At 43.1% G+C, this 25,690-nt stretch overlaps 1 long non-coding RNA gene across 1 annotated transcript; it reads left to right on the plus strand.

The window, feature by feature from the left end:
• The first annotated feature begins 286 nt into the window (after positions 1–286).
• Positions 287–24,942, plus strand: LOC117520884. The gene is made up of 4 exons (XR_004563803.1): positions 287–406; positions 18,240–18,246; positions 22,387–22,391; positions 24,926–24,942. It is a non-coding gene; the product is annotated as an uncharacterized LOC117520884 (long non-coding RNA).
• Positions 24,943–25,690: the final 748 nt, after the last annotated feature.

Consider the following 25,690-nt stretch of genomic DNA (forward strand, 5'->3'; position numbering starts at 1 on the left):
TGGTTTACAGTGAGTGAGTCATCTCCTTTTGAAAACACACAGAGAAACACAGAACAAGACAAAGTGGTGACAGTGCTAAAAGGCTAACAGAACAACAAGGACAGCCACAAGATAAAATTAAAAAGCAAGATGAGTTAAAACATCAATAGATAAAAAGGTTAGAAACATATCATACCAACCCAAAGGATAATAAATAAATAAATAAAAATGTGCTGTTTATAAAACAAGGTAAAAGAAACTATACAAAAAAATAAATACATAAGTTATATTGGAGTTTCTGTTACTTGTTAACACTGATGGCTGCTGGTACGAAGCTGTTTTTGTAATGTTTGGTTTTACAAGCTGGTACCGTAAACCTCCAACCTGAGGGGAGCAGCTGAAACCCACCATGAAGAGGGTGGGAGACGTCTCTCAGAATCGAATCAGCTGTCCTCCTGTCGAGTATACAGGGATTCTGGCTGAACCTGAGACTCTCCAATCAGCTTACTCGACCATTTCACAATGTTGTAAGTTCATGTCCTTCCAAATATGGAATGTGTTCTCAAGCTGGGATGTCCAGGAGCAGAGCTCTTTAAAGCCGCGACTGTGAGCGGACAGGTCCCCCCCATCCCCGTCCATTCAGTGCCCAGACCAACGTGTCTCTGTGTTATGTGTTATCCTGGCGATGGATTCTGTGTTTGTAATGTGTGCACTGAGGTGTCATCCAGCTGTCAGTGTGCTATGATCAGCTGACAGGCCCCTCCCTGTGCTGTGTGCGATCAGACCTCACTGTCCGGCCCCCACATGATCAGATCTGTACATTCATATAAGCATTTTATGCAAGTGTCCTCCACCCCCCACCCCGGCACGCCAGATGTATTGGGGGGGGGGGCGACACATGCACACACGTGTGAGACACATGCAGCACGTGTGTGGCTGTTTGCAACACCACAGTTGTGGTGCACTTAGACAAATTTCACATCCAGCTCAACAATGACTGTCTGCTAACAGTGCGAATGGCCACACATTTTCTAAGTGCCAAATGAGCGGTGTTACATGTTTGTGTGTCTCAGCTGGAATTTGACCGACACCTGCCGTGAGCGGGTTCGATGGGCTTTCACAGCTCACACTCTGTCTTTCAGCCGCTGGTGTGCGCAAATAGTTGTAACAACAGGTGTATGAGGCGTTGGAGGAAGCTACAATTTTACACGTTTTGCATACGATTTCTGCTTCATGCGCAATTCGACCACATTCGCACTATGTGTGAAGGGGCCCTTAAGAATGCAAGATTTACATGTACATATGTTACGGTGTCACTGGGGAGGAGCTCGGAGTCGAGCCGCTGCTCCTCCACGTCGAAAGGAGTCAGTTGAGGTGGCTCGGGCATCTTTTCCGGATGCCCCCTGGACGCCTTGCTGGAGAGGTGTTCCGGGCACGTCCCATTGGGAGGAGGCCCCGGGGAAGACCCAGGACATGCTGGAGGGACTACATTTCTCGGCTGGCTTGGGAACGCCTTGGGGTTCCCCTGGAGGAGCTGGGGGAGGTGTATGTGGATCGGGAGGTCTGGGCAGCTTTGCTTGAGCTGCTGCCCCCGCGACCTGACTCTGGATAAAGCGGAAGAAAATGGATGGATGGATGGATGTTACGGTGTAAAATTGGGCAGAATAGAAGATAGTTTTTCTACTTAATGTTGCAAAATACCACAACACAGAGTTCTGGCAGTATTTATATCTGTGCAACACTTAATTAAATATAAATAAATTTACAGCATTATCACAGAATATCTATTTTTATTTCAGCAAAGGCTTGTTATTTTTGCCAAACATCCTTATTCAGGGCCCACTCTGTCATATATCAAAATGCATTCTCATTTCCCTTCTGCCTCTGCTTCTTATGATTTCAACTTAGTTGAGAGTCAAGTTGAAATTTTCTATATTCATGAGACCAAAATAACAGCATACTGCACAGTGAGCCTGTGGGGGAATATGGGAAAGAATAACAGCAAATCCAGAGACACGTAGCTGTGCCACCACTACTTCCAATCTAGAGCCGGAGATGAGTATCAGTCTGGTCAAAGAGCCTTCCTGTATGCCAGAGTCATCCTTGGAACTATTTAATCACAACATGGAACACTGTGGCAAATTGCCGCCTTCTGATTGGCTGGTGCTTGACAGCCATGACCGTATGGTGGGAAGTGATATACCTACCTGCTATCTTCCTGCGAGTGATGTCTCCAGTAAAAATGATTACTTCATATTACCACACATTATTCGCTTGGCTAGAGGTTGAAGCAAAATAAAAATTTATTAGACTGCTGGGTGGTAAAGCACAGCACATCAGCTCAGTCTTTGGAGCATTGTAATGGTCTCTAAAGTAAATATTTTAGGAAAAAGGTAATATTAAAAATGTTTCTGTAAATGTGTATTGTATGCACAATCAGTGTTTTTCAGTGTTTTTTTTTTTTATTAAAAAGAGTGTTTTACAATCAGTGTTGTGTAAAAGTTTAAGGCACACTACAATTTTGATGAAAAAAAAATGCAATTTATTGTTTTTGTCTTCATCATTAACTATACTGAAAATCTATTTTGATGTGGTAAAATATTTTTTATAAAAACAAAAAATCAAAAGTCACTGAAAAAACAATTCAACGAACACATCACTTTACAAATAATCTCAAACATTCTTTTTATGTTGGTATAAGATAAGCTTATTTTTTCCATACATTGATTGAATTAAGCTCAGACCCCATGAAAAATATATTTAATTCCACTGATCCAAACTTTTATCCCAATCCATACTGCATCATATGTCTTCATAGATATTATCACTATACATATGCCTAAACGTTTTCATTAATGCAAATGTCATTTTAAAAATGCCCTGTCTTGCAATATCAAAGAAAGCATTTGAAATTTTACTTGTAATATAACTAAGGCAAAGCCTTGGCCCAAACATTGACGCAAGTTGATATAAATATATCGTGTCGATTGTATGTGATACACCATAGTTCAAAATTGCTTGAGTGTATGAAGGTCTTGAGATGTAATGTAATGTACAACAACAGTAAATAATATGTTTATGTTCTGGGGAGCATGAGCATGGCTAAGACCCTTCAGCTTCGCTCTCCCGACCCCCCAACCAGGGCCCGTTTGACCCCCACCCCACCACTCTGCCATTTCAAGCATTTCGGTTACACATCCGCGCACCCAGTCTGTGAGGTTTTAGCAGTGTGCATAGCAATGCCAGTGACTGATCTGGGACAGAAGCCAAGCAGAAATGACGTTCTGCAACCAAATCTTTTTTTTTTTTTTTTTGCCGCGACCAAATCAATTGTTTCCCAACCCTATTTTAGATCACATCATGTGATCCCGAAGTGACGTTTCATGATCTGACGTGAAAGTGACATTATCGCGACCGGGTCCCCATGGAGAATGAAACAGGTAGCATGGCATACAGTATGGAACTATTCAAAATTTTGGCACCCATAGTTCTAGGGTTTCTCATGGCGGATGATGTGGATGGCCCAGTTGGATTTTTTTTTTTCACACACGCTACCACCAACAATCTCCATTATTTTAGAATTTTATATCCACTCAACAAAAATATAAATGCAACACTTTTGGTTTTGCTCCCATTTTGTATGAGTTGAACTCAAAGATCTAAAACTTTCTCCACATACACAATATCACCATTTCCCTCAAATACTGCTCACAAACCAGTCTAAATCTGTGATAGTGAGCACTTCTCCTTTGCTGAGATAATCCATCCCACCTCACAGGTGTGCCATACCAAGATGCTGATTAGACACCATGATTAGTGCACAGGTGTGCCTTAGACTGCCCACAATAAAAGGCCACTCTGAAAGGTGTAGTTTTGTTTTATTGGGGGGGATACCAGCTGCCTCGGACTGATAATCTGTGATTTTGGGCATTTGCCCGGTGGGCCGCTGCATATTTAGACGTGCGTGGGCCGGCCCTCACATATTTATAGAGATTATGGAAATATACAGTGTTCTCGAACCGCGTGCTGCGGTCAACACATGGAAAGTCCGTGATCGGTGAAGCTACAGCATTTAATCGGCGCAGCTGCAGAACCTCTTCCTGAATTTGTGTCAAAATAAAAGTTCTGTAGTGTTTCATACACGGCGCAGTCTTATTCTAGGTTTCAGTTTTGTTTCTGTTTGATCACACAACGATGACTTACATCGAGCACAATAATTGACATGACCAACAGCCAATGACAATTGGAGAAGCATATAGGGTGGCCAATCAGATTGCCCCTGTGAATGGACTGACTCCTCTGCGCCTGGACTTCTCTCCGCTCTCCTACTGATTACAAGGTTGGAATCGTTTCTTTTATCTTAATTAACTGTGCTTTACTTTTGTTAATCTTTAAATGAAACGTGAATCCTAGCAGTGGTTACACATTACCCCCCTCTCTCTCTCCCTCTCACTCACACACACACTATGGAGACACAAAAACTTTTTTTCTGCTTGGGTGATGAGTTTATCATCACCCCCCCCCCCCCCCCCCCAAAAAAAAAAGTGCGCACCGGAAGAGACGTGCGCTCCTGGAAAGCTTGTGTATTTACGCTACACCATTGTAAGAGACTGACTAAGAGTGAAGAGTGATGACAGTATTTTTAAAAATTATTATTTGAACGTATAGACGCTCGGTCAAGTGATCTCCTGCATACCACAGAGCCAGTGTTCTGTCGAGATGAGGTGCGCCAACTTTCGACACTCTGAGCTGTGACGTACCTTTGCATTGTCCAATAGGAACGGCGCGTCGGGCCAAAACACGGAAGACTCGTGGCAGAAACCACTGATCTCTACAAAATGGATTGGACCAATCCGATTGGTGCAGAAACCACTGATCTGTACAAAACATTAACGTGTGACAGGACTGCTCATTTATAGAGCAGTTTTCTGAAGAAAAATCATTGGAAATGTTTTTTGTTGTTGTTACCTCAAAATTTGTAATTAAAATAGGTAAATAAATCAATAAATGGTTCTTTAGAAACCTTTCATCTGTATTAAAACCACCTGTTATTTCAGATTAGATTATTTCTTGTTTAACATAAGGAACCTCAGACATTTATTTTTAGACAAATAAAATAACATGGAAACTTGTATATTTTTTGAAGTCTGGTAGATTATTTATATCTTATTTCAACCAGAAAAACAAACACTAAATAAATACAAATGTTTATTATAAATGCAAAAGGAAATAATTTAACAATGACTGCAGTGTGATTGTAAAGTAGGATTTCTGTGACATAAACCTCATGATGTTTATATATATATATACATATATATATATATATATATATATATATATATATATATATATATATATATATATATATATATATATACATATATATATATATATATGAATGAATGAATGAATGAAAACTGTTTATTTCGAACATTTGATACAACAACAATTACAAGATAGATCAGTGAAGACAACAACAAAAAAGTTCCTACTGTGTACCCAACATGTCCGAAAAGGGGTAGGGTGAAGCATCAGCTTATTTTCCCCTACCCCTTCTTCCCCACAACCAGTGATACCCTTTGCCACATATACACATAGATTCCTACACACCTAAACCGATATCAATATATATATATAGATATATATATACACACACACAAACATAAATATACACCTACACATACCTACTTACATACAAAATCCTTCCTCTGTTGTGTGGGCCACTGAAGAGGAGGTACTGCTGGCCCACCACCACCAGAGGGCGCCCTGCCTGGAGTGCGGGCTCCAGGCACCAGAGGGCGCTGCCGCCTCACAGGAGTAGCCGGAGTGACAGCTGTCACTTATCACAGACGACAGCTGTCATCGATCATCTGATCTTTAGTGGTATATCAGCAAGACGGCATCCCCACCTCATTGCCGAGATATCGCTCTACGAAGAGGTAACGTTCTCAGCTGACTGTGTTTCTGACAGGAATATCTGTTGCTTGTGTGTGTTGGACAGCATTTACTCTGTTCCTTTTTTCAACAAGAGGTGGAGGTGATTTCCCACCATACGTGTTGCTGGGTGCACACGCACCCACTTCTAACTGTGTTTGCTCCTCGCCAGCAGTACCAGGTCCGACACGCGTAGGCAGTGGCCACCTGGGAGTTCGGGACTTGGCGGCTCCAGTATTCCCGGGGTTCGGTGGCGGTGGAAATCGTGTGGTTCCGGTTCGACTTGGACTGACGTCTCCTATCTTCGAGCCTGCCCACATACCCCTGTGTATATTGGAGTTCATATTGTAATCTGTTGTTGTTGTTGTTGTGCAATTTCACAACAGTAAAGTGTTGTATTTGGCTTTATCCATTGTCCGTTCATTTGCGCCCCCTGTTGTGGGTCCGTGCTCTTACACTTTCACAACAGGATATCTCGGCCATCATCATGGATCCCGAGGGGCGTCAACTGGTTGTTGAACGGCCAATGGAAGAACAAGGCGCACAGGCGTCCGCAGGAGGGGTGATCGGTGAGTTGCAGCGGATCCTCACCGCTTTCACGACTTAGTTGGATTTGATGACCGAGCAGAACATCCTCCTGAACCGCAGGGTGGAGGCTCTCGCCGCGCAGGTGGAAGCGCGCCCTCCGGGCGCCGCTGCGGCTCTCCCTCCCGTCGACCCTGTGCTTAACAGTGACGTTCCACTGGTCATTCAACGACCCCTCCCACCTTCCCCGGAAGCATACATAAGCCCCCCAGAGCCGTACGGAGGCTGTGTGGAGACGTGCGCGGATTTCCTTATGCAGTGTTCGCTCGTCTTCGCACAGCGTCCCGTCATGTACGCGACTGATGCTAGCAAAGTAGCTTATGTGATAAATCTGCTTCGTGGTAAGGCACGCGCTTGGGCTACAGCGCTCTGGGAGCAAAATTCACGGCTCCTTCAGACATATGATGGGTTTGTGAGGGAGTTCAGAACAGTGTTCGATCACCCGAATAGAGGAGAGACCGCTTCGGCCGTGCTACTGTCAATGAGACAGGGGCGCCGGAGCGCAGCTGCCTATGCAGTCGACTTCCGCATCGCGGCTGCAAGGTCAGGCTGGAATAGCACTGTCCTCCGCGCCGCCTTTGTAAACGGACTGTCATTGGTTCTAAAGGAGCACCTGGTGGCTAAGGATGAACCGCGGGATTTAGATGGGCTTATCGATCTCGTCATACGATTAGACAATCGGTTGGAAGAACGCCGTCGGGAACGAGACGAAGGGCGTGGCCGGGCACGCGCCGTCCCTCTCCCTTCCGGTTCCGATCGCGTTCCGCCCTCCCCACGCTCCACGGTCCCTGCGCCTCGTGTGGTTACAGCTCCCCCTGCTGACGAAGCTATGGACACGAGCAGGGCCACATTTAGAGCACCGAGTAGACAGAGGAGGCTGGACCGCGGGGCGTGTTTTGTTTGTGGCTCGATAGAGCATCAATTGAGAGACTGCCCCGAGCGGTTAAACACCAACGCCCGCCCCTAGAGACTGGGCTAGGGGTGGGCCGAGACATTCACGTGGGACACACCCACATTGCTACACGACTCCCAGTTACAATCCTGTATGAGGATTTAACCCTGAAGGCCCCAGCACTGGTGGACACGGGTTCTGAAGGGAATCTGTTAGACAGCAGATGGGCCAGGGAGATAGGGCTCCCTCTGGTGGCTCTTACCTCGCCTGTGCAGGTACGAGCACTAGATGGCTCCCTCCTCCCTCCAATCACACATAGGACACCACCTGTAACTCTGGTGGTGTCAGGAAATCACCGGGAGGAGATCGAGTTTTTTGTGACTCCAAATACCTCCCGTGTGATCTTGGGGTTCCCCTGGATGTTGAAACACAATCCCCGGATCGACTGGCCGTCCGGGGTAGTGGTTCAGTGGAGCGAGACTTGCCATCGGGTATGTTTAGGTTCCTCGGTTCCTCCCGGTTCCCTGGCTAAGTAGGAGGTCAGAGTCCCACCCAATCTTGGGATGGTGCCGGTGGAGTACCACGACCTTGTGGATGTGTTCAGCAAGGATCTGGCGCTCACCCTTCCCCCCCACCGTCCGTACGATTGTGCCATTGATTTGGTTCCAGGCGGTGAGTTCCCGTCCAGCAGGCTGTACAACCTCTCACGGCCTGAGCGCGAATCAATGGAGACCTACATCCGGGACTCTTTAGCCGCCGGGTTGATCCGGAATTCCACCTCCCCAATGGGTGCAGGTTTCTTTTTTGTGGGTAAAAAAGACGGCGGACTTCGTCCATGCATTGATTACAGGGGACTGAACGAAATCATGGTTCGTAATCGATACCCGTTGCCCCTGTTGGATTCGGTGTTCACGTCCCTGCATGGAGCCCGAATGTTCACCAAGCTAGATCTTAGAAATGCGTATCACCTGGTTCGGATCCGGAAGGGAGACGAGTGGAAGACGGCATTTAACACCCCTTTAGGCCACTTTGAGTACCTGGTCATGCCGTTCGGTCTAACAAACGCCCCTGCGACGTTCCAAGCTTTGGTTAATGATGTCTTGCGGGATTTCCTGCACCGATTCGTCTTCGTATATCTAGACGATATACTCATCTTCTCTCCTGATCCTGAGACCCATGTCCGACATGTACGTCAGGTCCTGCAGCGGTTGTTGGAGAACCGGCTGTTTGTGAAGGACGAGAAGTGTGAGTTCCACCGCACATCTTTGTCCTTCCTGGGATTTATCATCTCCTCCAACTCCGTCGCTCCTGATCCGGCCAAGGTTGCGGCGGTGAGAGACTGGCCCCAACCCACAAGCCATAGGAAGCTGCAACAGTTCCTCGGCTTTGCTAATTTCTACAGGAGGTTCATTAAGGGCTACAGTCAGGTAGTTAGCCCCCTGACAGCCCTGACCTCACCAAAAGTCCCCTTCACCTGGTCGGATCGTTGCGATGCCGCGTTCAAGGAGTTGAAACGGCGCTTCTCGTCTGCACCAGTTCTGGTGCAGCCCGATCCTAGCCGCCAGTTAGTGGTTGAAGTGGACGCCTCGGACTCAGGGATAGGAGCTGTGCTGTCCCAGAGCGGGAAGACCGATAAGGTCCTTCACCCGTGTGCCTATTTTTCCCGCAGGTTGACCCCGGCCGAACGGAACTATGATGTCGGCAGTCGAGAACTCCTTGCGGTGAAAGAGGCTCTTGAAGAGTGGAGACATCTGTTGGAGGGAACGTCCGTGCCATTTACGGTTTTCACTGACCACCGGAACCTGGAGTATATCAGGACCGCCAAGCGGCTGAATCCCAGGCAAGCCCGCTGGTCACTGTTCTTCGGCCGTTTTGACTTCCGGATCACCTACCGTCCCGGGACCAAAAACCAGAGATCGGATGCCTTGTCCCGGGTACATGAAGATGAAGTCAAAACGGAGTTGTCGGATCCACCGGAACCCATCATCCCGGAGTCCACTATCGTGGCCACCCTCACCTGGGACGTAGAGAGAACCGTCCGGGAGGCCCTGGCACGAAGCCCGGACCCCGGGACTGGGCCGAAGGATAGACTGTACGTCCCACCAGAAGCTAGGACTGCAGTCCTGGACTTCTGTCACGGCTCTAAGCTCTCCTGTCATCCAGGGGTGCGAAGAACCATGGCAGTTGTCCGGCAGCGCTTCTGGTGGGCGTCCCTAGAGGCCGACGTCCGGGATTATATCCAGGCCTGTACCACCTGCGCCAGGGGCAAGGCCGACCACCGCAAGGCCTCGGGATTGCTACAGCCGCTGCCCGTGCCTCATCGCCCCTGGTCCCACATCGGCCTGGATTTTGTCACGGGCCTCCCGCCGTCCCAGGGCAACACCACCATTCTCACGATAGTGGATCGATTCTCCAAGGCGGCCCACTTCGTGGCCCTCCCGAAGCTCCCAACAGCCCAGGAGACAGCGGACCTCCTGGTCCTCCACGTCGTCCGGCTGCATGGGATTCCAACAGACATTGTCTCCGATCGTGGTCCCCAGTTCTCCTCGCACATCTGGAGGAGCTTCTGCCGGGAACTGGGGGCCACGGTCAGTCTCTCATCCGGGTATCATCCCCAAACCAACGGGCAAGCAGAACGGGCCAATCAAGAGATGGAGCAGACCCTGCGTTGTGTGACAGCCGCGCACCCGGCGGCCTGGAGTACCCATCTGGCCTGGATCGAGTATGCCCACAACAGCCAAGTGTCGTCCGCCACCGGCCTCTCCCCTTTTGAAGTGTGTCTGGGGTATCAGCCCCCGTTGTTCCCGCTGGTTGAGGGAGAGGTCGGTGTGCCCTCGGTCCAGGCCCACCTGCGGAAGTGCCGTCGGGTGTGGCGTGCCGCCCGTTCTGCTTTGCTGAGGGCCCGGATGAGGACAAAGTCCCATGCAGACCGGCGGCGGACCCCGGCTCCTACGTATCGTCCTGGGCAGGAAGTGTGGTTGTCCACCAAGGACATTCCACTGCAAGTGGCCTCCCCAAAATTACAGGAACGGTACATAGGTCCATTCAAGATCCTCAAGGTCATCAGTCCCGCCGCAGTGAGGCTTCAGCTTCCGGCCTCACTGCGGATCCATCCCGTCTTCCACGTGTCAAGGATTAAACCGCATCACACCTCACCCCTCTGCACTCCGGGTCCGACACCACCTCCTGCCCGGATCATCGATGGCGAGCCGGCTTGGACAGTGCGCCGCTTTTGGATGTCCGACGGATGGGCCGGAGCTTCCAGTATTTGGTGGACTGGGAGGGGTACGGCCCCGAAGAACGCTCCTGGGTGAAGAAGAGCTTCATCCTGGACCCGTTGAGGGGGGGGTCCTGTTGTGTGGGCCGCTGAAGAGGAGGTACTGCTGGCCCACCACCACCAGAGGGCGCCCTGCCTGGAGTGCGGGCTCCAGGCACCAGAGGGCGCTGCCGCCTCACAGGAGTAGCCGGAGTGACAGCTGTCACTTATCACCGACGACAGCTGTCATCGATTATCTGATCTTTAGTGGTATATCAGCAAGACGGCATCCCCACCTCATTGCCGAGATATCGCTCTACGAAGAGGTAACGTTCTCAGCTGACTGTGTTTCTGACAGGAATATCTGTTGCTTGTGTGTGTTGGACAGCATTTACTCTGTTCCTTTTTTCGACGAGAGGTGGAGGTGATTTCCCACCATACGTGTTGCTGGGTGCACACGCACCCACTTCTAACTGTGTTTGCTCCTCGCCAGCAGTACCAGGTCCGACACGCGTAGGCAGTGGCCACCTGGGAGTTCGGGACTTGGCGGCTCCAGTATTCCCGGGGTTCGGTGGCAGTGGAAATCGTGTGGTTCCGGTTCGACTTGGACTGACGTCTCCTATCTTCGAGCCTGCCCACATACCCCTGTGTATATTGGAGTTCATATTGTAATCTGTTGTTGTTGTTGTTGTGCAATTTCACAACAGTAAAGTGTTGTATTTGGCTTTATCCATTGTCCGTTCATTTGCGCCCCCTGTTGTGAGTCCATGCTCTTACACTTTCACAACATCCTCCTCCCTATACCTAGAAAAAAACATATTTTTGTACCGCTGTTTGAACTGGTTCATGCTTGGACATTGCTTGAGCCCCACTCTCAATCTGTTCCACATCCTCATCCCACAGACAGAAATACAGAAACCTTTTAATGTTGTTCGTGCCCACTGATGCTTTAAATTAAATTTCCCCCTCAGACTGCAATCCCCTGATCTGTTAAAAAACATATTTTTAATATTTGCTGGAAGTAAATTGTTTATTGCTTTATACACGATTTGTACTGTTTGAAAATGAACCAAGTCTGTGAATTTTAAGAATTTGGATTGTAAAAATAGTGGATTTGTATGATCTCTATAGCCAGTATTATGAATAATTCTTATAGCTCTTTTCTGCATTACTGATAGTGATTGTGTTGTACCTTTATAAGTATTACCCCATACCTCTGCACAGTACTGTAAATATGGTAAAACCAGTGAGCAGTAAAGAATGCGGAGTGAGTTGTGGTCCAGAATATGTTTCGCTTTGTTTAGAACTGAAATGCTTCTTGACAGTTTACTTTGTATATGTTTTATATGAGTCTTCCAGTTTATCTTATCATCTATTATCACCCCCAGAAACTTATTTTCATGTACCCTTTCAATATCTACCCCCTCGACTTGTAACTGAACCTGTATGTCTGTATTACAATAGCCAAATAACATGTATTTTGTTTTACTTAAGTTTAATGATAATTTGTTTCTGTCAAACCATATTTTCAATTTTCCCATTTCTATACCGATCCTCCTCAGTAACTCCTGCAAATCCCCCCTGAACAAAAAATGCTTGTGTCATCTGCAAATAATACTAATTTTAATATTTTGGAAACATTGACAATATCATTTATATAAATTAGAAACAGTTTTGGACCCAATACTGACCCCTGTGGGACACCACAATCATTGTCCAAGCATGATGATGTATATTCCCCCAACTTCACAAACTGTTTTCTGTTACTTAAGTAGCTTCTCACCCAGTGCAACACCAACCTCCTAATCCCATACTGTTCAAGTTTATTGATTAATATGTCATGATTGATTGTATCAAAAGCCTTTTAAGGTCTATAAATATTCCAACTGAATGTAATTTGTGGTCTATGGCGTTTGTAATCTCCTCAACTGATTCTATTAATGCAAGTGATGTTGAACTATGTGCTCTGAATCCATATTGACTATCAGTAAGTAATTTATGTTTATTTATGAATTTGTCTAATCTATTATTGAATAACTTTTCTAATAATTTGGAAAATTGTGGAAGCAAAGAAACAGGTCTATAATTTGTGAAGTGGTGTCTATCCCCAGTCTTATACAGCGGCACAACCTTAGCTATTTTCATTTGATTGGGAAATTTACCGGTTTGAAATGGTAAGTTACAGATGTATGTTAATGGTTCTACAATCCATTCAATGACCTGTTTTACCACCACCATATCAATTTCATTTAAATCGGTAGATGTTTTATATTTACAATTATTCACAATGTCTATAATTTATTTTCCATCCACTGCAGTGAGGAACATTGAACAGGGAATTCTTTCTATGAGATTATTATCCCAATCCTCAGGTTGGGAATCGGGAATTTTTTCTGCCAAGCTTGGTCCAATATTTACAAAAAAATTATTAAAACCGTTGACTACCTCATCCTTATTTTCCTTCTTGACATTATTATCAATGAAATACTGAGGGTAACTCTGTTTTTTATTACCATTTTTGATAATGCTATTTAATATATCCCATATTCCTTTAATATTGTTTTTGTAATTATATAATATGTTACTATAATATTCCTTCCTACATACCCATATAATATTAGTTAATCTGTTTTTGTATTTCTTATATCTATTTTCTACTTCTTTAGTCTTTAGTTTTATGAATTCTCTATACAGTGTATTTTTCATGCATGCATTTCGTAACCCTTTCGGCATCCATGGTCGAGCTTGGATTTTTTGTTTTCTGTAGTCTTGTTTAATTGGACAATTTTTATCATATAATGATGTAAATATTTGTAAAAACGTTTCATATGCACTATCAACATCACTTTCACTGTATACCTTTTCCCACATTTGCTCCTGTAAATCCTTCTTTAGTGTGTTCATGTTTTCCTCTGTCCGCACTCGCCTGTATTTTATTTTCTCCTCTGGCTGATTCCGCTGATGGTTTCTATTATAAACGATGAAAACTGGTAGATGATCACTAATGTCATTGATTAATAATCCACTCACAGTGTTATTCTCAATATCATTGCTGAATATATTATCAATTAAGGTAGCACTATGGGATGTAATTCTGCTTGGCCTGGTGATTTTTGGATATAAACTCATACTGTACATTATATTGATAAATTCATCTGTTATTTTATGCTTATTTGGATTGAGCAGATCAATATTTAAGTCACCACAAATGAACACAGTTTTTTGATTAGTTTTTGAGAACATTTTTCCCATACAGTCAGTGAATGTTTCAATACTAGATCCTGGTGCTCTATATATACAGCTGACTAATACATTTTTGCTTTTTTCTTCACATATTTCAATAGTTATACATTCTAATAAGTTATCAATCACAGTTGTCATATTGTCTACTATTTTATAATCCATGTTTTTATCCACATACACAGCCACTCCTCCTCCACTCTTATTCTTTCTGTTTACACAATTAAATTCATATCCATCCAGTTCAAAATCCATTCCTTTATCTTCATTGATCCATGTTTCTGATATAGCAATTATGTTAAATATTTTTTTAAATTGACTTAAATATTCTTTAATGTTGTTAAAGTTTGTATATAGACTTCTGCTGTTGAAATGGATTATTGATAATTTGTTATCCATTTTAATGATCCGATTAAACTGTTCATCTGTATAATAGCAACAACTGTCACTGATATTTGAGAAGAAATTATTGTCCGGGTCTATATCGTGCTCCAAGTCCAGTACATTGTGGTCTGTGTATTTAAATGTTCTCAGTTCTACTTTTCCATGATCAGCAATCCTTCTTGTCTCCAGATGTAGATGATGTAGTAGATGAATAGGTTCCTCTGGTCTGTGTCATGGTGTTGTGATGTGTTTGTGTCCTCATACCTTATTGGTCGTATTTGTCCAGTTCCTTGATGTTCCTGATTACCATAACCTTCGCTTGTTCTGGTGTTCCATTCAATTTGATAAATGTTTTGCAGTTGGATGTCCATGTCTGTTGAATTTTTCCCTGCTTTTTTAAGAAACGAGCTTTCCTGGCGATGTCTGCGTTTCTTTTGGTCAGATGTTCATTGATGAATACGTTTGTTTCTTTAAGTTTCCGTCCCTGTTTTAACAATGCCATTTTATGTTTTCTGTTGACAAACCTCATTATAACTGCTCGCTTGTCTCCATCCTCTCTCCTGGGCAGGGGGTGGCACGCTTCAATGTTATTACAGTCCATTTGAATACCTTTAGATTGCAGGAAGTCAGCCACCTGTTGTTCCACTGAGCTGGCCTCCTGCTCGTTGGCCTCCCCTCCGCTGTCTTCTGACACCGCCCGTGCGTAGGATCGAGGTTTAATATGAATTCCTGTAATAATAACGTCGTTCATCCTTGTGTACTGTTCCAACTCCGCAACACGGTTCTCCAGGTACACCAGACGCTGGTCTTTCTCGGCATTCTGGATCCGGAGAGCCTTCACTTCTTCCACCAGCTCCATAATGGATTTCTGCTGCATTTTAACAACAGAGATTTCCTCAGACAAAAAGTCCAGGGACTTTTTGATATCGTCTCCCTCCTCCGCCATCAGTGCCTTCTTCGGACCCATGGTCAGATAACTCTGCGCTGGCGCCTCGGGCCTCGGTAAAGCCGCGCCGGTGGAACTGCACTGACGCCTCGGGCCTCGGTGGAGCCACGCCGGTGGAACTGCGCTGACGCCGCACCGGTGGAAAACAATCCTGCTGTGGATCAGCGAACTTCACACTAATAATGTGATTATTAACTGTCAGATAACAATGTAAAACCTCTTAATCATTCTGAAGTTGATTGTAAGCAGAAACAAGGCAGTTTAAGCGCAAACGGGGCGATAATCTCTTAATTGCTGCTGACGCTCCGATTGGTTCCCCTTGTATATATATATATATATATATATATATATATATATATATATATATATATATATATATATATATATAGTCATTTAAACTTGTAATTTTGTCAAAATATGTAATTGCCTTTAATGTCATCAGGATGCCCCCTCGTGGCACCGGGAACACGTTTTGTACTATGATCAAGGTGAAATGACAGTGAAACTGTGTGTTTAGGTGTGTGTTCATGGTGTTTAGGTGTATAGTATTTGTTCATTGGGGGTTTGGTATGGACGGGTGGGTGTGCGTGTTTGGGGGTGGATTCGTCCGGCCAATAGTGGGCTGGTCCAGAGGAAAAATGCCAGGGCCGAAATTTGTTCCCAGTCCGACCCTGGATACCAGTCAGTATCTGGTGTGACCACCATTTGCCTCATGCAGTGCAATACATCTCCTTCGCATAGAGTTGATCAGGTTGTCAATTGTGGCCTGTGGAATGTTGGTCCACTCCTCTTCAATGGCTGTGCGAAGTTGCTGGATATTGGCAGGAACTGGTACACGCTGTCGTATACGCCGGTCCAGAGCATCCCAAACATGCTGAATGGGTGACATGTCCGGTGAGTATGCCGGCCACGCAAGAACGGACATTTTCAGCTTCCAAGAATTGTGTACAGATCCTTGCAACATGGGGCCGTGCATTATCCTGCTGCAACATGAGGTGATGTTCTTGGATGTATGGCACAACAATGGGCCTCAGGATCGCGTCACAGTATCTCTGTGCATTCAAAATGCCATCAATAAAATGCACCTGTGTTCTTCGTCCATAACAGATGCCTGCCCATACCATAACCCCACCGCCACCATGGGCCACTCGATCCACAACATTGACATCAGAAAACCGCTCACCCACACGACGCCACACACGCTGTCTGCCATCTGCCCTGGACAGTGTGAACCGGGATTCATCCATGAAGAGAACACCTCTCCAACGTGCCAAACGCCAGCGAATGTGAGCATTTGCCCACTCAAGTCGGTTACGATGACGACTGGAGTCAGGTCGAGACCCCGATGAGGACGACGAGCATGCAGATGAGCTTCCCTGAGATGATTTCTGACAGTTTGTGCAGAAATTCTTTGGTTATGCAAACCGATTGTTTCAGCAGCTGTCCGAGTGGCTGGTCACAGACGATCTTGGAGGTGAACATGCTGGATGTGGAGGTCCTGGGCTGGTGTGGTTACACGTGGTCTGCGGTTGTGAGGCTGGTTGGATGTACTGCCAAATTCTCTGAAACGCCTTTGGAGACGGCTTATGGTAGAGAAATGAACATTCAATACACGAGCAACAGCTCTGGTTGACATTCCTGCTGTCAGCATGCCAATTGCACGCTCCCTCAAATCTTGCGACATCTGTGGCATTGTGCTGTGTGATAAAACTGCACCTTTCAGAGTGGCCTTTTATTGTGGGCAGTCTAAGCCTGTGGTGGTGATGGTGTCTAATCAGCATCTTGATATGGCACACCTGTGAGGTGGGATGGATTATCTCAGCAAAGGAGAAGTGCTCACTATCACAGATTTAGACTGGTTTGTGAACAATATTTGAGGGAAATGGTGATATTGTGTATGTGGAAAAAGTTTTAGATCTTTGAGTTCATCTCATACAAAATGGGAGCAAAACCAAAAGTGTTGCATTTATATTTTTGTTGAGTGTATATATATATATATATATATATATATATATATATATATATATATATATATATATATATATATATTTTTTTTTTTTTTTTTTTTTTTTTTTTTTTTGCAGTTGTGTTGCCAAGTACCTCACAATACAAGAGCAGAAATGCCAGTGATTACTCATCAGGAGTGTGCATGTCTCCCTGATAAAAACAATCTAAAAAATTTGGATACATGAGCTATCATCAGATTCAGGGATGATACTTTTTATTATTGACCAATTGAATTTGGTGCAATGTGATGCAGTTCAATGCAATTCTTTGTTTAATGTAGACATTCATTTCCCATTACAAATTAGAATAAGCCCAAAGTGTTCAATACATATTTCATGAAAACTAAAGATTGTCAGGTTTTTCCTACTGTGCTGCAGAATGTTGGTGTTGCCTCTGCTCATCTCTGCTTCACCACTGGGGGCAGCACCACATACACAAGGAGAAAGCACAGCATAGAAAAAGCACAGAAGAAGAAGCCAGCTTTTTTTTTTTGTTTTGCCTGTTAGTGTTGCATAAACTAGCACAGTGTAAGAGGTCAGAATGTCACATTCTGTTTCCTATTTTTATGCTCGTATGGCCGAGGGTATTTTAGCATTGTGTTATACTTTTATATGTTTCTAGCCATCCCCAGTCTGCAACAGATAAATGGTTAATTTAGGGAGATGGAGCTACACTGGTTGTCTGCCTGGGTGGTTGCCTTCCAGGACCCATGGTGGCTCTGTCGTGTGGTGGATGTTGCAATGCACACTACCTGTGCATGCTGCAAGACCTGACCTCTATAATTATTAGTCAGTTTGCAGCACGGCGGTATATTTCAGTGCCATAAAAGTAGTCTTGTTTTAATTTGTACTTAGCTGAGGTGACACGCAGGTGAATGCAGGGAAGCCAACATAAAACTCATATCAAATGGAACAATACTGGATCAGCATCTGCCACAAAATCTAATCAGCTCTTTTGTGACCCTAAGGCTGAGCTCTCCACCAGATTTAATTAAAATCTCTTTATGTCACATTGAGATATCTTGTTGACAGACAAACGAACGCTGCTGATCCCATAACCGCCTTGTTGGAGGCAATAAACACCTTATAAATATATCCCCTTTTGATCATTCTCATACTGCAAAATGAAGAAGGCCATAATTGAGAAAGATTTCTGTTTAGTGATATTTGCCAGACAATTGTACAGTGATACGGAAATTACATTTACATACTGCACCTCTGGAAGCGGTGTGGATATGTGGCATTTGGGTAAATGTCAGCCAAAGGAATAAACAAGCACCATGTTTCATTTCCCAGGCCATTATTCATTAGTGATGAATGACATACCATGCAATTACAACAATTAATATATTTTAATTGAATAAAGCTACATATAAATGCCAATAAATGATCTTTGCCACTGGAAGTCTGGTGTTAAATGATGGCAATACCAGACATAATTTAACAATTACTATTATGCATGCCACACATAGATTTGAAAGCACTACATGTCATTGCCTCATTCCGCCGTTAAGCCGACAGATTTAATAAGGTGTTCATTATGCATGTGGCTGTAAAAGCTGTGTGCTTTTAAAGTAGAAAACGTCTGGATTTTAATTTTTTTTTTTTTTTATGAGGCCCCATTGTGCGAGCACAGACACAATATTAAGTTGCAAAATTCAGTTATCTTCTCAGCTAAGTGAATCCGCTGGATGCTTATCACATTACCCAATGTCATGGAGATATGTACAGCAGTAAAGCCAATATTAAGGCGGGCACGTGATTATATCAATCTGGTATGGTAATGAGAGAGAAACGATTCAGGGTTTGTGCAAGACTGAGTGAAGAACACATGCACACCTAATATTTGGAAGAACCTTACGGTATAATTGCACAAGAGATGAAGATAATGAAAATTAATTATTCACTAGTGCATGGTTTCAGCTGTAACAGTGAGTCACGCTGCTATAGTCATACGCCAGCCCACAGATTTTCATTGTCTCATTAGTCAATGCTGAACATTATCAGAGTTGTTGACCTTGTTAGCATGAATGACAGGTTGATGGTGAAATTATAAAATGCCATGCAACGTTCCTCCTCCTCGCTGTTGAAAAGCACATTAAAAAAAACAAGCTTCTAATTCACTGTCAAGGTTGTGCGATAAGAGGAGGCCTGACGTGTTTGCAGATAGAGTGCGACTCTGCTTTGCTGCTCTTGAATCGCTTATCGCTCGGCTATGAATCAGTCATAACTAACTGCCGGGATGTGACAGACAATAATGTTGGGCACATACTTGTACATTTTTACCTTTCTATGTTTACACTTGACATTTATCCTTGGTTTTATTTTCGTTTAACCACAGTCATCACTTCGAGAAACAATGTTTTATTGTTTCATGTGTTGGTAAAACACCATGTTCCCATTTTCAAGTGATGTAAATCATCACTTTTGTCTTTGCATTGTGTTTACAAAACTGAACAAATTGCCTTGAACTAAAACACTTTTTTTTTTGAGTGAGCAACAAGAATACAGAAGCTGTCTGTCAATTCAGGGCCCATATCCTTCAAAGGCTGCGTTCTACAGAGATCTGGCCTTCCAAGACCATGAAATGAGATGGTCTAGCCCACGGAGCATTTTTCGACTGCATCACTAGCATCCCACTCCTTCCCCCTGTTGCCTAGCAACCTTGACAGATGCACACAACAAGCAAGCATGTAGTGGGGGTAACCTGCAGTTTAGTAATCATTTTTCAATACTTCATGTACTTTAGTTGTAAACATTACTTATTTACAAATGCATATATGGAGCACAAAACTGTTATTCTTTTTGAAAAGGTGGGAGACAATTGCAGGGCTCAGACTCAAAAGTGGAAGTTCAAAAGGCTTTACTTGGTTACTAGGCAGGCTTTGGTACACAGGGCACCAAACAAAAATCAGCAACGGTGTCCAAAACATCAAATGGCAGGCAGGGTCATAAAACAGGCAGCAGTCGGTACATGGCAAGACATGAATGAGAAAACAAGAACATTGTGGAATAAGGCTGGAAACGCTGGCATAAAGCAAAAACGATCTGGCAAAGACAGACGGGAAACATGAGGCTGAAATACAGGTGATGATCAGAGGTAATGGGAAACAGGTGAGGATGAAAGAGCGGGAACGGGGTGTGGCAAGCAGAGGACAACAGGTAAGATACACCGAACACCAAACACCCCAGACAAAGGACAAGAGAATGCAGGGAACATGAAACTAACCACCAAAAACAAACATTAAAATCCTGCCAAACAAAACCTACCAGCCCAAACATGACATCAGCACCCAGTCTTGGCCATCTTTTCTGCACAGACTAAAGCATGGTGCATAATTGGATTTGACACACATCCAGCTCTACTTTGCTATTTACATCTGAGTGCACAGTGAGGCACAGGGAGCAAAGGGATTGAATTTCATCTTTCGTTTAACTGTGGGGGAGTTTTGGGGGTAAAATTAATTAGACCAATCAGATTGTCATCTGCTATTCCATTAAGAAAAACAGATGTACTGGAATCTAATGCATTGGTATTAAGATGGTGGACTCAAGTGAAAGGTTTTAAAGGATTCAAGGATTCAAAAGAATTTTATTGTCACATGCACATAGGAACATGTTCCCTGCACAATGAATTGTGTCTACTGCATTTAACCCATCCTAATTGCCAGTTAGGAGCAGAGGTCGCCTTTAGGCGCCCGGGGACCAGCTCCAGATGTACATCCCTGCCTAGGTCAACAGCAGGGCTTTGCAAACCATGACTGGCCTCATGACAACAGACAACACACACATGAGGAAATGGAACTGTGTCATTGCGGGCAGACAGATCCTTTATGGAAACAGTCACCAAAGCTCCCTGAGGTGAAACAGTGATGGGATAAGGTGAAGTTTTGTATTTTTCCATTAGTGTTTATTTTTATCTCCGTTTAAAATTCTGTTTTCAAGTCAGCGTCATTGTAGGTTAATGCGCTGATGCACATCCCTGTGTGCACAAGCAGAGTGTACATACGATATATGGTATATCTGAAAATTGTGCTGTTTAAATAGGAGAAAATATCTGCACTCACCTTCAGACCAGGGGCCTCATGTACAGAGATTTGCATGAATTTCCTACTAAAACATGAAGTGCACTAAAACCAGTGGCAGGCACAGCTAACCAAAAAGTCAGCTTCGATAACAGATAATCAGCTAACTGAAAAGTTATGTTTTATAAAGCTAAACCGATAAACCATCCAAAAAGTTATCGGAAGCTACAGCTAACCGATAACCTCCAGTATTGTGTCCGGTACATTTGCAACCACTAACACACTGATTTTGAGTTTTAACACCATGATCGCTTCTGGTTGCATCAAAGGCGACCAAGACCCAAACAATGAGTCAGTACTTGTGTCTTTGTGCACCCTGCCCACTGTTCCTCTTTACTTCATAGCTTCCAGCACCAAAGCGCAATTCTCTACTCAATAGCAGTGTCGCCATGAGGCAGAGGTCTTGGAAAATAAAGCAATGCTGACTTATGGTTTGATTTCTAAATAAAATTAATGCCAATAGAATAACTCCATTAATGTCAATTCTGTCATTTGTACAAAGTTAAAATATAACATATATATTTTAATGTTGAATAATGCACTATTTCTGAAGTTTTGTAACAAACACAGTCAGATAAAATGTGCCTCCGCTAACACTGATTGGTTGACTAATTCATTCTATGTAAAAACCAACATGTTAATGTGAGGTGTGTGTTAGTGTTGACATATAAATGTGCTTTTGTAAAATATGCCATTTTTTATTTGTAAAAAAAAAAGGCATTTGCAAAAAAAAAAAAGCCAAGTTGTAATTAGATAACCATCTGATATAAACAGTGTCAAAATAAATAGAACACTGCCATCTACTGGTGCCCAGACACTCAGTACTTAGGGCGAATACTGTCACGAACACTACTGGCCAGTAGATGGCAGCAGAGACCTTGAAAACTTGGCAAAACAAAATTCCAGATAATCTGTGTCTGCTACATTTAAGATGCATGGAATTTAATAAACGCAAACTGAATTTCAGACATCTTATATACAGTAGTGTTCAGAATAATAGTAGTACTATGTGACTAAAAAGATTAATCCAGGTTTTGAGTATATTTCTTATTGTTACATGGGAAACAAGGTACCAGTAGATTCAGTAGATTCTCACAAATCCAACAAGACCAAGCATTCATGATATGCACACTCTTAAGGCTATGAAATTGGGCTTTTAGTAAAAAAAAGTAGAAAAGGGGGTGTTCACAATAATAGTAGTGTGGCATTCAGTCAGTGAGTTCATCAATTTTGTGGAACAAACAGGTGTGAATCAGGTGTCCTCTATTTAAGGATGAAGCCAGCACCCGTTGAACATTGTTTTCTCTTTGAAAGCCTGATGAAAATGGGACATTCAAGACATTGTTCAGAACAGCGTAGTTTGATTAAAAAGTTGATTGGAGGGGGGAAAACTTATTCGCAGGTGCAAAAAATTATAGGCTGTTCATCTACAATGATCTCCAATGGTTTAAAATGGACAAAAAAAACCAGAGGCGCGTAGAAAAAAATGGAAAAAAACATCAAAATAGATAGAAGAACAACCAGAATGGCAAAGGCTCACCCATTGATCAGCTCCAGGATGATCAAAGACAGTCTGGAGTTACCTGTAAGTGCTGTGACAGAAGACGCCTGTGTGAAGCTAATTTATTTGCAAGAATCCCCTAAAAAGTCCCTCTGTTAAATTAAAAGACATGTGCAGAAGAGGTTACACTTTGCCAAAGAACACTTCAACTGGCCTAAAGAGAAATGGAGGAATATTTTGTGGACTGATGAGAGTAAAATTGTTCTTTTTGGGTCCAAGGGCCGCAGACAGTTTGTGAGATGACCCCCAAACTCTGAATTCAAGCCACAGTTCACAGTGAAGACAGTGAAGCAAGGTGGTGCAAGCATCATGATAGGGGCATGTTTCTCCTACTATGGTGTTGGGCCTATATATCGCATACCAGGTATCATGGATCAGTTTGGATATGTCAAAATACTTGAAGAGGTCATGTTGCCTTATGCTGAAGAGGACATGCCCTTGAAATGGGTGTTTCAACAAGACAATGACCCCAAGCACACTAGTAAACGAGGTTCCAAACCAACAAAATGAATGCCTCGCAGATGTGAAGAAATCATGCAAAACTGTGGTTATACAACTAAATACTAGTTTAGTGATTCACAGGATTGCTAAAAAAGCAGTTAATAGTTAATAGTTTTGAGTTTGTAGCGTCAACAGCAGATGCTACTATTATTGTGAACACCCCCTTTTCTCCTTTTTTTTTTTTTTTACGAATAGCCCAACTTCATAGCCTTAAGAGTGTGCATATCATGAATGCTTGGTCTTGTTGGATTTGTGAGAATCTACTGAATTTACTGGTACCTTGTTTCCCATGTAACAATAAGAAATATACTCAAAACCTGGATTAATCTTTTTAGTTACACAGCACTACTATTATTCTGAACACTACTGTACATTACTCTGTAACAAAGACGACAGACAGTGTTTGACATAAGCAGGACTCTAAATAGCAAACAGGAATCAATTGCAATGATTTCATTTGAAAATAATGGAGAAGCAACCTGGGCTTCTTCTGGCATTTTTATATAAAACAAACACAATAACATCTATAAACCTAGAGAGTATATTCACGAGAGTTTTAGGTACAATATACAAAGTGTTTAATGCTGTTGTCCGTGTGGAGCCTGATCAGAGCATCTCAAATGCATTTCTTCTGTCGTGAATGTACTGAGATTACCCATAATGCAGTGGGCACAGCATGTCCACACTAAAACCTTCAAAATTAGTGCATTACTTTAAAACTAAAACATATCTGATATTTTCACTTTATAAAACTTCAGACGTGATGCTAATTTAAATTCAATTCAATTCAATACAAATTTATTTACAAATATTTAAAAAAAAAAGACATTTCATTTACATTTCAAGAAGTATGCATTTGAGGAAGCTTTCTTGAAATTTGTAAAAAGGATCTCCCAAGAAGCTACCTTAGCTTATAAAAGGAGTCCTAAGCACAAAATATATTACAATTACAACAGTAAAAAATCACCCACCACCCCACCCCCTATGGATGCATTAAGCACTCCCACACACACACATTCATACAGTCCCACATTATCTAGAAATAATATTGCACTTATCCCATCAACTAATCTCATACTGATTTTTGCAGTCATATTCACAAAAGTATGTCAAACACATTAGATTATTTGCGGCAGCAATTTTTCTTACATTTACAGTTGTGACAGAGGCATTAAAAAAAAAACAAGGTACAAAGACATTTAATTATAATACATTTAAATTTCATTGTTGTGTACATTATATATACATTGTTTTGTATTATTTACTATTAGGATCTAGCCTGAGTATAATGTAGCAACAAGTCATATTTCAAAAGTTTCTTAAATATATTTAACGATACTGAGTTTTGTATCGTATCGTCTTGTATCGTCTTATATTGTATCGTAACTTGTCCGAAATTAGTTTGGTTAAAAGTTTAACCATAAGTTAAAACTGTATGCCTCTGGATGACTTGGGTGATATTGCCAGCGTATCAGTATGGGGTAAAAAAAAAAATTAGCTTTTTTTTCTGTGACCAGTTTTGCCTTTGCCTGCAGAGGATAGAGAGGTTTTTCTAGAACCAGTTCTCCTCTGTTTGCAGAGGATAGAACTGTGCATCTACTACAAAACATGTAACAGGTAGGTACTCAACTGATGTTAGACCTCATAAATGTTTATAACTGTTAAGTTTTATTTACCATCTTTGCAAAAATATGTTAGCGGTATAAAAATGATTGGACCAATACTTATCGGAAGATAAGTGGTCTGATAATGGTTTTCAAAGTTATCTGAAAACCATTATTTAAATATGCAAATCTATGTAAATACGCTCTGGAGCTGGCATTCCCCACTCTGTCACGTCAGTCAACATGAACACATGTAGCCTGGTGGAATATCAGAGTTATGAAGGAAGGAAATGTGTTGTATGTATATTTGCATTAATGTAAAAGTTTGCACCGGGTTAATTGTGTCTGCTATCAGTAATAATATCAGATTGAGATCAGGAGAATCACTGAGAAATCAGTTGCACGTGTACCAGCTGGTGGATTTGATTGGCTGGTTTGAGGGCGTGTGGTGTGGAGTGATTGGTGGAGTGTATGAGTAAGGTGGGGTTTTGGTGTTTGTGAGGATGGAAAAGAGGACGCACTTTGACAGAGAGAGAACTCTTTCCCTCTCTCACTCGGGAGACTGAGTGAACCAAGAGGAGTTTCGACTCTGCACATAGAATGCTTACCCCGGACACGAACTCGGCAGCGGTCACCAGACTGTTGGTGGGCGAACAGACGGAGGGGATGAAAGCAGGTAGGAACGCCAGACGGCGAGATGGGAGAGCCGACAACCTT

Source organism: Thalassophryne amazonica, chromosome 11 (assembly GCF_902500255.1).
Source record: "Thalassophryne amazonica chromosome 11, fThaAma1.1, whole genome shotgun sequence".
NCBI lineage: Eukaryota > Metazoa > Chordata > Actinopteri > Batrachoidiformes > Batrachoididae > Thalassophryne > Thalassophryne amazonica.